The 15965-nt window shown below is 42.1% G+C and overlaps 1 protein-coding gene across 7 annotated transcripts in view; it reads left to right on the top strand.

Moving 5' to 3' along the window:
- Positions 1 to 11318: 11318 nt before the first annotated feature.
- SOX5 (SRY-box transcription factor 5) overlaps positions 11319 to 15965 on the top strand; it is a 1015292-nt gene continuing 1010645 nt past the window's right edge. For 3 of the 7 annotated variants that reach the window (XM_074402908.1, XM_074402910.1, XM_074402911.1), the window contains exon 1: positions 11827 to 12194. The gene's annotated coding sequence lies outside the window, so the exon portion shown is untranslated. Of the gene's footprint in view, positions 11703 to 11826; positions 12200 to 15965 lie in introns of those variants that run through there. The other 4 variants (XM_074402914.1, XM_074402913.1, XM_074402907.1 and 1 more) reach the window with 2 other exon arrangements.

The raw sequence follows: 15965 nt of genomic DNA, 5'->3' as shown, positions 1-15965 counted from the left end.
CATCTTCCTCTCTACCAACTTTCCACATTGCAGCCAGAATGATCCTCAGAAATTACAAATCTCATCCCTTCCTTCCCTGCTTACACTTGCAGGATGAAGCAACTTCTTTAAAGATGTGTATAGGACTTATCTTCTAGCCTTACTCTCCTGCCTGTCCATTTGCCACTCTCCATGGCACCACGATCTAAATCACCTGTTTGCAGTTCCACCGATGAGCAGACCATGTTCACATCTGGTACTCGGGTCCACGGTTTTGGAGTTGTACTCCTTCCTTCTACCTTTTCTCTGCTTTCTTTGGCTCATACCTGCTCATCCTTCATCTCGCAGCATGAATGGAATTTCTTCCAGAAAACTTCCTTGCTCTCACAAAGGCTGAGTTAGGTGCCCTCTCTATGTGAATCTTAGGTCATTTTTTATTCCCTGTTATATTGGTTACTACTCTTCTGCATATGGCAAAAACTGAACTTGAACTAACTGAAGCCCCCAAAAAAAAATCATGAAATGTACTGGAAAGATACTAGAGTGGATCAAAACTAAGGGAAGAACCAAAAAGGGAGCAACAGAAAGGCAGCTCAGATGACCTCTTGAGCTACAATAATGGGCTCAAATGCCCTCAGAACTCTCCTCCCTCTCTTTCTGTGTTTCTAACTCATTCTCTTAGGTTGCTTGCCTCCATAAACTTAGATTCAAGGCTGACCGTAGCTCCTGGGCTTACATCCTCACAGCTTGGGGACTGTGGGAAGAAAAAGCTATTTCTCCCACCTACTGATAAAAACAAACAAAAACCAAAAAGGACTCTGATTGGTCAGTTTCTTTTGTGAGTCCACTTCTTTCCCAGTTGTGTGAGCAACTATGCTATTGAACCATACTATTGCAGATATAAGTTTAGACCTTATATTCAGCCCTCAACCAATCACCATCTTTAAGGAAGTAGAACATGAAAGAAAAGGACCATACAACGAAAGCAATATGAAAACTTTCTTCCCTAAAAATAGAGAGAGATTTTTCAGAAGATGAGGAAGATGCTAGATTACAAGAAAAATGTATGTTTATCTGTAAAGCTTAAGAACTGCGTTTAGTTACACGTAACAGAAAACAGCAACATATTGGCCTAAAAATAAGGATTTTATCTGCCTCCCATAATGAGAAGTCAGAGGTGGGCAGACGATGGGTCTTGGGAAACTTTCTAATCACTTCTAGAATCTAGATCATTTCCTTATTCCTTCTGAGCCACCCTTAGTGTGCACTTGTCACTCCTACCCATGAAGTCTCTACTCTGACTTCTAACATTATGCCCATGTTTCAGGCAAGAAGAAGGGGAAGGACAAAGGTATGTGCTCGCTGTCAGCCTGCCTTTTGAAGAGCTTTAATAGAAGCTCAACTCAGAGACTTTTCCATTGGCCAGAATTGTGACCCTTGGCCACCTGCAGGTATGGGAGAGGCCTGAAAGTATAGGATGTTAGCTGGACACACTGTTGACCCAAACAAAAGATGACTGTCTTAATACAAAGAGGAAAATAGATGTTGGGTAGGCAATTAGTAGTGCCTCTCCACCTTGTGAGGCAGACAATCAAGGTCAGCTAAAAGGGTAAAAAAAAAACAAAAAAAACAAAAAAAACAAAAAAAACAACAACAACAAAAAAAACAAACAAACAAACAAAAAAAAACTACTTCCAGGACTCCTTAAAAATATCATTTACAGATGACTTTCACAGAAGGTGACAACAGCAGTAAGAAATGACTACAACTTCTGGGGTCTACAAGGTACCCGGGACCAACAAAAAGGAAATACTTGAGGTGGAGGGTGGGAACTCTCGTAATTGATGAGGTGAGACTGCATTCTGCCATGATGCTTCTTAAGGGACTGGGATTTTATCTTACCCTCCTTACAAGCTGATATGTCTGCCTACCACAGTTTCATGGATGCTGCCTCAGAGCATGTGAGATTCCTGAGTCAGACAAAGGACTATCACCCATGGCAGAGCAAGCAGCGTGAGCATTGTCATGCTTGCATTGGTTCCCCAGGGGAGACATTGAGCTCAGAGAATCCACCGTTTTAATGGAAAGCAGTAAGCTAGTCTGCTTTTTTGTCTGGGAAGGAGACATTACTTACCCTCCAGGTTGCTGCCTGCCAACAACCTGAGTAATGACCTGGGTAAACAGCAATCAGGGCATTTAGTTTTTGGCAGGCCCATCAAGATGAGCAGAGATGCAAAAGCCTGTTGGAGGATGATTTCTTCTAACAATTCATCCCTCAATCCCATGCAGCCTTAGCTTCCACTGAATTTTCACAAAAGTATACCACTTTCTTGGTCACTCTGATGAACTTGACCTACAGAGGTTGGGAACAAATCTGTTCAATTTGTTTTGTATAGCACTTAATAAAGGATTCTATCAACTGAACTTTAAGCAGTAGAATGAGGACAACCAGAAGTCTCTATAGACCTCATCCAAGCCTCAGATGGTCCCAATTTCAACCAACTCTGAGTAAATCTTAGGGGCACCAGTATGTCTTATGTTAGATGGCCAGGATGTAGTATAAATTCAGTCAATTATCCATTAGTACTCACAGAAGAAGTTTCAATGATCTTTGGTATTGTTGTTTATAACTACAGGGAATTGCCAGTAAAACAATCCTCATTTGTAATAGAGAGACATTCCTGGTTCACTTTCCCTTGCATAAAAACACAGGTCGCTGCAGTCAGGGATGTGTTGTGAAATTTAATGTGGATCACCAATACCTTGTTTCATTTAAGCCACCCGAGTAGTGTTACCAGCAGCCTGATGCTACACATGGCATAACTCAAGGATGCTGGGGCACCAGGAGGAGCAGATGAGTTTGTATCAGGTAGAATAAAACAAGGTTATGTCAATATGTGTGTTTGTACATATTCAAGAGGTGTCTATGTTTAAAGGTTTTTTGTTTTTTGTTTTTTGTTTTTTTTTTAAGAGGCAGTGTCTTATTCTGTTGTCCAGGCTGGAATGCAGCGATATGATCATAGCTGACTGTAGCCTTGAACTCCTGGGTTCAGGGGATCCTGCCACTTTAGTTAAGGCCTGCAGTAGCTAAGACTGTAGGCATGTGACCCTACATCCCCCACATTAAAACAATTTTTTTTTTTTTTTTTTTTTGGTAGAGACAGGGTCTCCCTATGTTTCCCAGGCTGATATTAAACTCCTGGGCTCAAGCGATTCTCCCACCTTGGCCTCCGAAACTGCTGGGATTAGAGGTGTGAGCCACTGTACCTGGCCTGAAGCTTCTCTTGATGGCAGAATAGGTTGGGGCCAGCCAGGTCCTTGTGAGTTTCTCTGATTTTATGCATAGAGATGGGGATAATGAACCAGTAGCGTGTCAAATTGCCGGCTTTCGTTTCTTGCCTCAAGCAGAATATGTGATGACTTGCAAGGTTGTGGTGCTGGGACAAGGAGAGCATTAATTGTTCCCACCTGACGCCTAGTACCTTTCCTGGTCTGAGGCGTTCTCTCTCTGTGTCTGCGCTATTCCCTCTCCAAGTGCGGGAGTTGCTCTTCTTTCACAGCCATGAAACTGATGTGTCTGCTCTACCGTTTAGAGCTTCCCTTTTCTCTAATCACCTCTGTTCAGACTTAGATGTTTTGTCTAGAAGGAAGAAGTACACATGAGACAACGCATTTTCACAAAACTTACAGAGACTCGGTATGCTCCCTATTGTGACTCATGTGGGCCATGTAGGGGAGCTCAGTGAGCAGCGTACTAAACCAAGTGGTCATCGTTCTTATGATCTATGACCTGGTTAAACCTAAGAGATATTCCTAGCAGAATTAAAATTTGAATCCCCTAGGCCCACTTCTGACTGAGCTGCACCCAAGGAATGGACAAAGCAGAATGGCCTAGAGTTGCTGTCAGGGAAAGAGAAATGTGGCATGCTAAGGAATGGAGTTAGAGGCTGCACACACAGTGGGATCACATGGCAGATGAATAGCTAAGCTTGGAGAATCTGATGCTTTTATAGTAAGCTAAATATACCTACTCTTCGTTTTAAAGCGAGACATTATCTCATCTCTCCAAGTCTGATTATTGCAAACATAACCCTCAGAAATTGACTGGGTAAAGAGTGGTCAGGCCATTGTACTCTTGGCTTCCCTGACATGACCTGCAGCAGCAGGAAAGACCCACAGAGGAGCGTCTATTCTTATAGGAATCTAATAAATGATCCCCAGAAACTGTTTCCACTGATAGGAGGTTTGTCTTTATATTACCTAGTGCCCTTGAGAAGAAGGGCCCCAGGAAAATGTCCTGTTTGGTGTTAGTTTCAGGAATAAATGGGCTTCTCCCTAACAATTGCGAATATTGAAATGGACACATTTTCCTCCTTTTGGCTGCTAAAGAGGTTGAAGTGAAATGTGTGGCTCAAATCTAGCAGTCCCTGGCACAAGTAGGTCTTCCATAAATCATGCTAATGAAGGATACAGAACTTTAAAATGAAATGTACATTTTGTGGCTCCATTTTATTCCCCTGATCTCTTATCCTTTTGTCTTATTTTCACACTAATTTTAATTTAAAGGTGTAAGAAGGATCTGTATCACTTATTTCTACTCAGCTAGAATTCATCTCCAGGTCTTCTACCTTCTATTCCAGGGCTCTGCATTATGTCTACTTCTATTCTCTTTGAAGTTGGAGAACAGCTGGTTAATACATTTATCTCAAACAATTTGCAAAGAAGTCACTCAGTCACCTTTCATCTGTTTCCTGCATCCCTGTTGGCTCTATTTCTAATGGTTTACTTAGTTTGGTTGCTATTCTCTGTAATCCAGATTCTCTTGCATTTTGTGCATGTAGCCCTAGACCTTGCAAAAATAACATTTATTAGATGTTAATTTGCATATTTCTTCTCATTTTTTTTCAAGCCAGTTCAACATTCTAGGACCTTTCAGCTACGTATATTATTGGACATCCAACTTAAAGCATTTTTTATTTCCACAGACAATACCATACTCACTTTTAGTGTTGTCTATGTCCCTATCATTACATCCCTTGCCCCTCTTCTTGTTTTGGATAAATCTTGTCACTATTTCTTTCATTTATTTTTGGATTGGAGAATTTATGAGGCTTTCAATGTTATAATTTCCTACCATAGGAAGACAGAAAAGTGCACTGCTAGCCCCTCTGTCTATGTAAACACTCAGCATTCAGAGGCTGTCAGCAGATTCAATTTTTTTTTATCATGTAAGAGTTTAATCATTTACTTGCTTAAGTAAAAAATATTAAACATAGCTGAAAATTTTCTGGACCTATCACATGGTCAAAGAGATGGCTGAAATAAAAGAAGTGGTTTGTGATCAAATCTCATCAGTGGAGTACTGATCCAATTGATTACTCTGTCCTGGAGCAAAGCTTCTTGGATAGTAGCCATTTTGAGCTTGCAAATCAGTTTAGTTTAGAATGAAAGCATTTAACATATACTTTAAAAAAAAATCAACCTATGAACGAAGTTCTAAATTTGATCAGCATCATGAGAAGGTAGGGTTTAGAAGTCCCAGATACCTAGAGACTAAAAATGTATTTGCTTCTCGTATGATTTTCTGAGATTTGAATAAGAGAGACGTTTGTTTAAGTGATGCTTTGAAACACGTTTTTTGTTTTATGAGCTTTGTTGAACTTTCATTTGTTCACTGTATTTCACATAATATATAATGCAATTGGTGATCCTGTACCAAAAATTATAAAGAAGTAACAGAAACAGGAGTTATCATAAGTTCACAGACCCAAATACCTAAACTCTACTGGTACCCAAGCTTAAAATATTATTCCCTTTCTTGACACTTAGTTCTGTCACCAGTTTTTTTTTTTGTTTTTTTGTTTTTTTTTGAATTGGAATTTTGCTCTTGTTGCCCAGGCTGGAGTGCAGTGCCATGATCTTGGCTCACTACAACCTCCACCTCCCAGGTTCAAGCGATTCTCCTGCCTCAGCCTCCTGAGTAGCTGGGATTACAGGCATGCACCAGCATGCCCAGCTAATTTTTTGTATTTTTTGTAGAGACAGGATTTTGCCATGTTAGACAGGCTGGTTTTGAACTCCTGACCTCAAGTGATCCACTTGCCTCAGCATCCCAGAGTGCTGGGATTACAGGCATGAGCCACCATGCCCGGCCCTGTCACCAGTTTTAAATCAGTGAAATACATGGGTCATTACCCTTTTCTTTATAAATAAAATCAAGGTATCTCATTGCATATAAATCTCGTCCTCTATATATTTATGATAACATTTTATAGCAACTGAGAACACAGAATATACTATGAACGCTAAGTCTGAAACAAACACACCTATTGAAAATAAATGTATACGTGTAAAACTACTTCCCCCACATTATATACTCATTATTTAACATTAAACGAGACACGTAGAATTGAAAACCAGTAAATTAAGAGACAAGATGTGGGGATTGTGAGTTGTTTCACTTGAATAGAACGAATCTTGTTGTTTTGTCTGGTTTCTCTCCCAGGAAGGAAAAAATTTAAGAATCAGAATAATAAACACTTGTCACTAATAAGGGCAATATGACTGTGGTCTTGGTTGTGCAAAGTGTCCGGGTTTTATACATTATTTTCACTTTTCAAAACTGTGGCTAAAGAGCAGTTTATTCTAAATGCATACCAAAATGGGAAAACTTTAAAAACTAGAATTCATTCTTTAGTATAGATGCTGCCTCCCATTTCAGGCAACGCCGGCAACAAAACCAGTGTTGGCAATTTTACCAACTGTTTTCCACCAGTTCAGCTGGGTCTGGGTCTCCATTGTTAATGTAGCACTACCGATCCTTAATTCGTAGAACCACAGGGGAATGTTTAAATAAAAGAACACTCGATTTCGTAGTACTTTTTAAATGAAAACATATGTATCTGTAATAGGGCTTTAAAAGTTTTTTTTTTTTTTTTTTTTTTTTTTTTTTTTTTTCAGTGAGAGCTTAATGTGTGGCACCTGTTAGGTACAGGGTGTCTTTTTCAGTTTTTCCGAAGAGGTACAAGAGAATAGACCCAGGAAAGTTAATTGTTTCAATGTCTGTATCGCAGGTGTTATCAGGATTAACAATGCCCAGGGAAGATTATTGTCAGTTATTTCTCCTTCCTTAGATAATCCCTTATATATTTCAGAAGGGAAGGAACAAGAGAAGAAACTCTCAAAATACTTTTTCAACACTGGTTGGTCTGGAGAAGCTCACTTTCAAAATTCGATATGCGCATTGCGTTTGATGAGACAGGTAAATAAACCCATCTCATCAAGGACTCATCAAGTATTTTAAGGTTTCTTTGAGGGGTATCAGTGTTTGGGCCCATAATTGCTAAACTTAAAATTGACATTGTATATTACTCTCTAGCTAAGAGAGTGAGGATTGACAAACTACCCTAATTTAGAAAAAAAAAAAAGGATAATTCATAACCATTAAGATGACATATTTGGTCTCTTGTATCACCTAAATTTCCCTCTGCCTCCTAAGTCACAGGATTTTATCCTTATTAAGATCCCTCTCTTTCTTCTTTAGGATTCCCAAGTAACTTGTCTCTGCTATTTTTCACGTATGTGACTGAAGAAATTCAAAATGAGCCTTGTGAAAATAGGCTAAGTTCAAACATTGTATGTTCCTAATACCTCCTAGCAGTCTCCCAGTATCTCCAAATATGTTAGAGGGATTGAGATGAACTCAAAACTTATTAGAGAATCTTGAATACTGTGGGCAATGCAAAGCCCTCTCCTATCAATTACATTTCTTGTTGCCTTAGGAGGCAACTGGAATAGGATGATGGAAATGATAGAGCTCAGTTTCATATGCTTTTATTTCCCACATAGTTTGAGAGCTGCATATGGGAAATATCTGTCCATAAATTTATGTATGCATATTATACATATATCTGGGTGCATATATTGAAAGGCAGTATAGCGGAGTGGTTAGGGAATGGGTCTCAAAGCCAGATTGCCTGGGTTTGAAGCCAGGCTCTTTCACCTGCTATTTGTATAACCTTGGGCAAGTTACATAACCTCTCAGTGCTTCAGTTTCTTTATCTGTAAAATGATATAATAAAATTATGTGGCTGTGAGGATTAAATTCATTTATACACATAAAGCACCTAGAACAATGCCTGTAAAATTATAGGAATTCAAAAATTGTAGCTACTGAATAATATATTGTATGCATTATTATATACATCATATGGATACATACATGTGTATATATATATATAATACATAGCCACCTTACCTCCAAAGTAAGCCAATTTCATATACATTGCTAAATATCTCTCTCTCTCTCTCTCTCTCTCACACACACACACACACACACACACACAACTCCATATAGAGCACATTACGATTTTCTTGGAAATTTCAGTTATCTAATGACCAACATGACTGTGAATACCAACAGAGCTGATGACTGGCATGAACTATACACATTTGGTATTTTATATCTACCTGTTTAATGAAATAATACATGCCACTGAAAACAGGCCCAATAAAAGGTGTACATGGCATCAAACTGAAATGAAAAAGCTCAGATATGACACTGGACAAGTCTGGATTTGCATACTGGTTCAACCACTTAAAAACTGCATTGTCTTGGACCAGTCAGTTAACCCTTCTGAGCTTCAGTCTTCTCCTCTGAAGAACAGAGATGTAACATTTCTTGCAAGTTTGCAGTGAGAAGGAGGGACAAAATACATTTTTAAAAAGGCACTTGGCCAACATCCTGGTACATAGGAGATGCTTGATAAATGGAAACGCTGATCTTTAATGTGTCAGTCCCACTACAAATGTGGGTATTTTTTTAAAGCCCAACACAAACAAACATCCCACTGGAAGTTTTTGATCAGCTATGCTGTTGCGGTATAATGATCATGGTTTAGTCTTAAGGGCATGTGGTTTCAATAACTATAAGTGGTTGGAAGTTATGCTGCCTGTAGGAGCGAAAGGAGGGAAGAGGTTGGTGTGATTCAAGTTTCACCAGTATCTCACTAGGCAGTTTTGGAACTTTGCGCCTTCTCTCCCTCTGTCTGGCTTCACTTCTTCTGCCAATAGAAAGCCTAATGGCCCCAGAAACTGTTATACTCAAGAAGCAGTAAAGGCTGAAAATCTGTGGAGGTGGCACTGCTCTGCTTGGTGGTGTTAAGCCAAGCAGGTAGGTTCTTAACTTACTGGCCAGGGGCCCAGAGGACTTTTGTTGTCTGAGAGAAAGTGATTGAGAGAAAGGGATTACGACCCAGCGGATGTTCACTGTAAATGACAATCTCTTTTCAAACGGTAAGTATGTTCATATAAGTAGTAGTGAGGGGCAACTTTTTTTGTAGTTGGGCCCCCGTTTGCCTCTTGCACGTTATTTTAAGGAACTGGGCCTGACATAGTAATAGCTAAGTTTGTAAAGTGACTATACATGTATCTTGAGAATAAATCATTCAACATACAACAATAACCACAAAAAGAGAAGAAACCATTCAACGTACACCGGGAGCTCTTAGAATAAAAGTAACCTTAAATTTAAGATGGAGTACAGTCATCGACGAATTCTTATGCCATATATGGCAGTGGCTCTGATGTGAAACTTGTATGATAGAGAAAATGTAAGGAAAGAAAACATACAGAAGTGTGTTTCATGCACACACACATTTTCACACAGTTGGTGAAACCACACTGAACCAGCAATTTGAATATTATTATTGTCTTTCTCTCTCATTAAATACTTAGGAAAACACAGTAAAATTGGTTAAGGATGCACATTTAGATTGCCATATCCAGAGTTATAGCCAAGCATCAAATGATTACACTGCTTATAAATTTTAGGCGGATGGTAATTTAAAGTCCCCACGAAAGCCCTGAGCTTATTTGATTGTTCTCTTAATTACTGGGCTCTATGCTATCAAATATTTGTGTAAGAGGAAGCTTTTCATTGTGGGAATGGATACCAGCTGCGCTTACACTTTGAAATTTTTTGCCTTGAGTTATTAAGATTTACATTTCTCACTTTTGTTCCAGGGAAAGGCGTTTTAGCTGTTTTTAGAAAACAAGTACCACCACATAATCAATCGTCAAACACCCGAGAAAGTTTCCGCCCTAGACAAGTGTAAAATTTCAGGTATTAGCAACCCACCTCCAGAAACAAATCTACAAAGGGTGGAAAGGGGGAGAAAGGATGTCTCACTTGCCTAGGTGAATATATTGTGAATGGTATGTGGGGTATGCATTCAGAAACTATATTTGCTTACTAACTGCCGTTTAGAAATCAGCCCAAAAAAAGTCTGGGAGAGATCGCCCAGAGATAGCCAAGCTCCGAGCCTCGCTCCCAAGCTCCTCCGGTGTGTCCTGCTCTTCCAGGCGCGTGAAGAATAAATAGAGTCTGGTCATTGATCTCCTGATGGTGTTGTTGCACTGTGGGTAATGCGGGGGGTGCCCAGCGACGCGGCGCAGTCAATGGATGCGCGTCTGCAGAGAATTACAGAGATGGGGACAGAGAACACGCACCTCGGCACAAAGCAAAAGGAGAGAAGGCTACAGCGAGAAAAAGAAACGTGTTGCTTGAATTGTGTCCTGAGTCCCCTTCCCAGCACCCCCTTCCCAACCAGCAGCCTCCCCCGTGAATCCCCTCCCTTCCCCCTGCTCTTTTATGGACACCAGCTCTGGGAAGATCACTGTCAGGAACCCCCGCCCCCGCCCCACCCTGGTTTGAGATTTAATAGGATTTTTTTCCCCTGGCAAACCGGCAGCTGTTTTAAGTCAATGATAGTAAGATTAGAAGAGATAAGCGCCGGAGCAGCCCGGGAGCTGTCAGAGCACACACTTAAATCAGCCCCGCAGCTTCTGCTCAGGGCATCACCAACGGAGTTTTTTCTGATGGGAATGGGACGCTGAGGGTCTCTCTCGGCTCCACGCGCCCACTCACGTGTCGCGGAAGAGAGAGTCGGAGCCCAGCGCCCAGCCTTATTTCTCCCTAAATATCAGTAAATTTCATTCCCTGGTTCTCCGGCATTGGGTTGGGTTGTATGTGTGTGTGTGTGTGTGTGTGTGTGTGTGTGTTTGCGGGTGTTGGTTTTGTGTTTTTGTTTTTGGCTTCGCTCAACACCAAACCAGTTCAACCACCCCGGAGGCAGAGATGAGAGCGCCTCAAAACTTTTCTCCCCCACCCCAATCCCCAAGGAGTAGGTGGGTGCACTGTGCCAGCGGCGGGGACGCGCGGCGCGGAGCCGGGCTCGGGGAGGCAGTGGCCGCTTCAGCAGCCGAACCTCTCGCGGCTCCAGCCTCCTTGCCCGGCAGCCCGCGGCTCCTCTCCCGGAAGGTTCCGCGGATCCCTTCCGCAGCCGGCCGGACCGCCTGCCCACCGGACTGGGGGGCCGGGAGGGGCCCGGTCCTGGGCGCAGGGCAGCGGCTGAGGCTCGGGCGCCGGGAAGAAGTTGACAAAGGGACTTGACTAAACATGAATGCGTATTTATAGATGCGAGCTCCATCGAGATCTAGAGATATCCCGCTCTCCCTGGCTCCTTCCACTCCTGCCATTTCATTTTTATCGCTCCTTTAAGTGGAGGGCAGATTAAAAAAAAAAAAAAATTCCTGCACGGTGTGGGTAATCGCCGCGTTATTTACAATCTAGTTACTCTGCAGCAGACGGGGAAGAAAACTCTGGGGCTCGCTCCCTTCGGATGGATAGAGAGGGCGGCCGGGCAGCAAGCTGCAGGAAGGAGGTCAGGGTGGGCTTGCGGGAGATCGGGGGCGACCTGGAGGGAGCGGGAGCCCCCGGCGCCGCCCCCGTGCCCGCCCCCGCCCCCGCCGCACCCCCCGGGGCGGGCGTCGGGGCCGCGGTGACCGCCGGCTGGTGCGCTGCCCTCGCCTCCCCCATTGTTCCTACTGTCTTTTTGCCTTTTGTTATTTGCACTCGCATTGTGTTGTTTGTCTCTGAAGCCGCCTCATGACCAGCAAAGGGATTTCACCTCGTCCTTGAGAGCAACACGGGGAGCGCGAGCGAGCGAGCGAGCGAGCGAGAGACGGGGGGAGAGAGAGGGACACGCGCGCGCACACACACACACACCGGCACACACGCACACACACAGACACACACACACACAGAGTGAAAAAGGCGAGCCACCAAAACCCATCTCCAGTCTCCTCCCGGGGGCCCCCAGCCCGCCTCTGTGCCACTTTGCATCCCACGCCGGAGGAGGCATTAACGAGACCGGGTAAGGTGCGTGAATCGCTGCGTTTTAACTTTGTTGTTCGTCCCGATGTTGTTGTGGGCAGACCTCCAAGGCGCAGAGCTCCCCTCTGCCGCTCGCCGGGCCCGCCACTCAGCACTCGTTCCCGGCTCCAGCTGGAGAGCCGCGGAGGAGGGAGGGGGCCGCCGCCGGAGTTTCCTCAAGTACAGAGGGAGGGGGACTGGGCTGGGGGTGACGGAGAGGTGGGAGGCGGCCCAAGGCGCGGAGTGGCCCTGTCATCCCCGGGGGCGGCTGGCCGGCGGACCCTGGGGCGCGGGCTTGGACCCCGACCTGGAGACGGGATAACTTTCTATTTTTGTTGGGAAGCCTGCGTACTGTTGCTGGTATTGTTTTGTAAGTGGTGGCGGTGGAGGTGGTGATGAGAGGAGGGCAGGAGTGCGGGGAGAACCCTGGGCAGCGCTGGGCATCTCTGCGAACGTCCAAGGCCAGACCCTAAAAGTTGGACAAAGCCCCTTAACCCTTCTAGGATATCAGAGCGACCCCCGGCCCACCCCCTAACCTTAGTCACCCCCACCTCCCGACTCTTTCGCCTTTTTGTTTCGCTTTCTGCAATCCTTCTCCCTACCACTCGCCCTCCCTCCCACCCGGAATTTCGGAAACTAGTCTCATCCTTCAGGATTCTAGGGATTTCAGAGACCGGAAGCTTTAATTTTAATTGCAACTACTTTCCCCCGCCCTCCTCAGTGTACCAAGTGAAGACCACTCACGTGTTGTGTCACTTTAAGCGCGGGTTTGGGAAATCTCGCTTGCACTTTGGGGCTACAGCAGTAAGAAGCAATGAAAAGAGGTTATACGAGTTGAAATCAAATTGGATTTGGAAATGTTTGCGTTGGAGAGCCGCAGTTTGTTGAGTATTGATCGGATGCACACGGAACACTGTTTACATTTTTTTACTAGTCATTTTCCCTACACTTTGCAAAGCGACTATATTAATAAATAGATTGACCCTGGTGAATTTCTGAAGACGTTGGTTTCTGTGACTAAATTCAGAATGTGATGAATGTGAATTCATTTTAATGTGTTCCCTTCTCAGCTAAAGCAGGTCAAGCCCAGGAGTCCTGTGAATATGCAGAGCCCTACACTCGGTGCCAGGCTGTCCAGGCATTCTGGGTGGCAGTCAGCTGTACTTTCTTACAAAAGTTTAGGGATTTGCTGGAACCCAGTTGAGATCCTCACATATCCAGACAGCCAAAGGAGTTTGTCAAGAAAGGCTTAAGGAGATGTCCCCAGGGACTGCCTTCTGGCTCAGCCCAGTTCTTTAGCCAAGGGCAGGACCAAGGGAAATCTGTGGGATTTGGGGCAGTAAGTGTGGGAATCTGCGAAGGGACTGGACAGTGATTTGTTTCCTTGCTTTCGATAAATAATCGCCCCCTAGTCCCCTGAAAACACATACACGAACACACACAAACAGGCCAATGAAGTAGGCACGTGAAACATTTGTAGGCAATAGACATTTCCATCAGAAAAACCAGAGGAGATTTTTGATCAGGATTACTGGAGTGAGGCTTGATGGCCAAGAGTGATTAGGTTAAGGGCCAGATGGCTTTAAAGTATACGGAAATGTTTTTCAAGTTTGACTTTTATAGCATTTAAAAAGAGGACGATTTCTTAGAGTCTTTACAGAACTGCTAAATTTTGATCTGTCTAATTTTAAAGGAATTCAGCTGTATGAGAATTGCTGTTAGCTCAGATAGGGAAGGAATCTGGTTTCAAATGCAGATACATGGAACAAAGTTTCTAGGGGTGCTTCTTCCTGATTTAAATATAGCTCCCAGGCAGAAGCCTAGATAAATTCAGCCACAATGATTTAAAATCATAAGTACTTACAGTGGAAGTTCTTTTAGGCACTGTGCAAAGTTCTCCTGCAAATTATGCCATCAACTGTTTATTCTTCAGAACTATACAAGATAAAAATCATAAGCATCACTTAAAACTGATGCAATACAGCCTTAAATCCTTAAACTGCTAGAGGTTGCTTTTGTTTGCCTAAAAGGTAGATCTTTCATCACATGAGTTGTTTAAAAACATTTAATTGTGGGGGTGGGAAGGGATGTGCATAATTATTTAGTTATTTGTGTTAATTACATAGTAGCATACTCTCTTGAAATTTTTTCTCTACCGAGCCCCTTTCTTTCTAGTGGTCTTCTCTTCTTAACAACCTTGTTCCTGAAGAATCAACAGTTTTTTGTTTGCTGTGGGTTTAAAAAAATTCATTTTGTAGCCTTTTTGAATGGGTAGTATTGATCCACTTTGACACAGACTTGCAAATATAACTCAATACAGGAAAAACTTCAGTTCTTAATAGGGCAACCTTGTATTAGTTTTGTTGTTGAGCTTAAAAAGTTCTGATTGAATGGCACGTTGTATACAGAATTCAAAACTCCCAAACCTCTGGTAAATAACTAGGCATTTCAAGTCCAATGGCTAATTCTTAACTTAGTTCTAGGACATGTAAGTGCACATCCTGTTTAGACTGACACGTGGTTTGGTGAAAGAAAAAAATGAATATACATTTAGAAAGATGCTATCTGTGGAGTATATAAATAGTAAATAGCAAAAGAGTGAAGTTTATGCTCAGGTATGTTGGCATCTTTTTTGTTGTCCTCAGTGGGGGTGAGTTATGAGTGATGAGGATTTAAATTTCTAATTTTTTTTTTCTAGTTAAAGGAATGAATTTAAATGCTTAAGGATTTTTTTTTTAAACTTACAAAGCAGGTTTAATATATGGTATCATGCTTACAGGGATGTACTGCCTTCTTGAAAAAGCTCTGTTCTTTTCCTGAGTGATAAGTAATCATTGATTTGAGGGTCTGTTCAGATTAAATATATTAAAAAACTTACAGGACAAAATTTATGTTTCCTAATATGCTAAAATACACTGGATTTCAAGTAACGGACAGTTCTAATGTTGAACACTGTTTAGGTTCCCAGCAGGTATAATTGTTGGATGTAATTGATTGGCATAACTTGGATGATTCACCCAATATCCTGTCAACTTCAATGGTAGAGAATGCTATAATTAGAGTTCTGAGAGTTACCTGGAAACTTATTTGTCTAGGCCTGGAGTCAAATGCATTCCCTCACACACTGGTCACAATTTTTTAGTCTGAGAAATAAAGATTTATTTTAAAGGCGAAGAAAGTGCTTGGCTGTTTCAAATAAACTATAGCCTGAACTTAGATTTCTAGATAGTTAATGAAATAAAAGTCCAATTTTGTTCCAAACATTGTTTTAAAACACCCATTTGTAAATTGTCTACATTTGGTTTTCATATGTTAATGATTTGGGATCTGAAACTTATTTCAGAAAGGCATTTTGGTTTATCTTAAAAAACACCACACAAAACTGTCTAAACAACTCTGTAAATAAACTGTTCCAAATGCCTCAATTTGATGAATGAATTAAAGAATTATGGTTCTTAATCCAATTATGATCAGTCTGGTTATTCCATTTCCCATTTGGGGGAGCTTGGGGAGTTGGAATAGTAAATGATTCTCAAATGTGAGTGGAGTCTTTGTTGTTTACCTTGTGTGTGTGATGTAACGTAAATAATCACTCATACCTAATATTTATGAGAGGGATTTCCAATGTGGAGAAGTAATTTAATGATCTTAAATTAACCAAGAGTTCATCTGCATGAAAAGTTGCCATTAATAAAAGAGTAAAATCAAGTTTTTAAAAATATGAAGCAAAGATCTAACCTTTTGCTTTAATATGATGAATTCTGATATTTAA

The sequence above is a fragment of the Saimiri boliviensis genome, chromosome 7 (genome assembly GCF_048565385.1).
Source record: "Saimiri boliviensis isolate mSaiBol1 chromosome 7, mSaiBol1.pri, whole genome shotgun sequence".
NCBI classification, from domain to species: domain Eukaryota; kingdom Metazoa; phylum Chordata; class Mammalia; order Primates; family Cebidae; genus Saimiri; species Saimiri boliviensis.
This window is presented reverse-complemented; position numbering and strand designations above follow the sequence as displayed.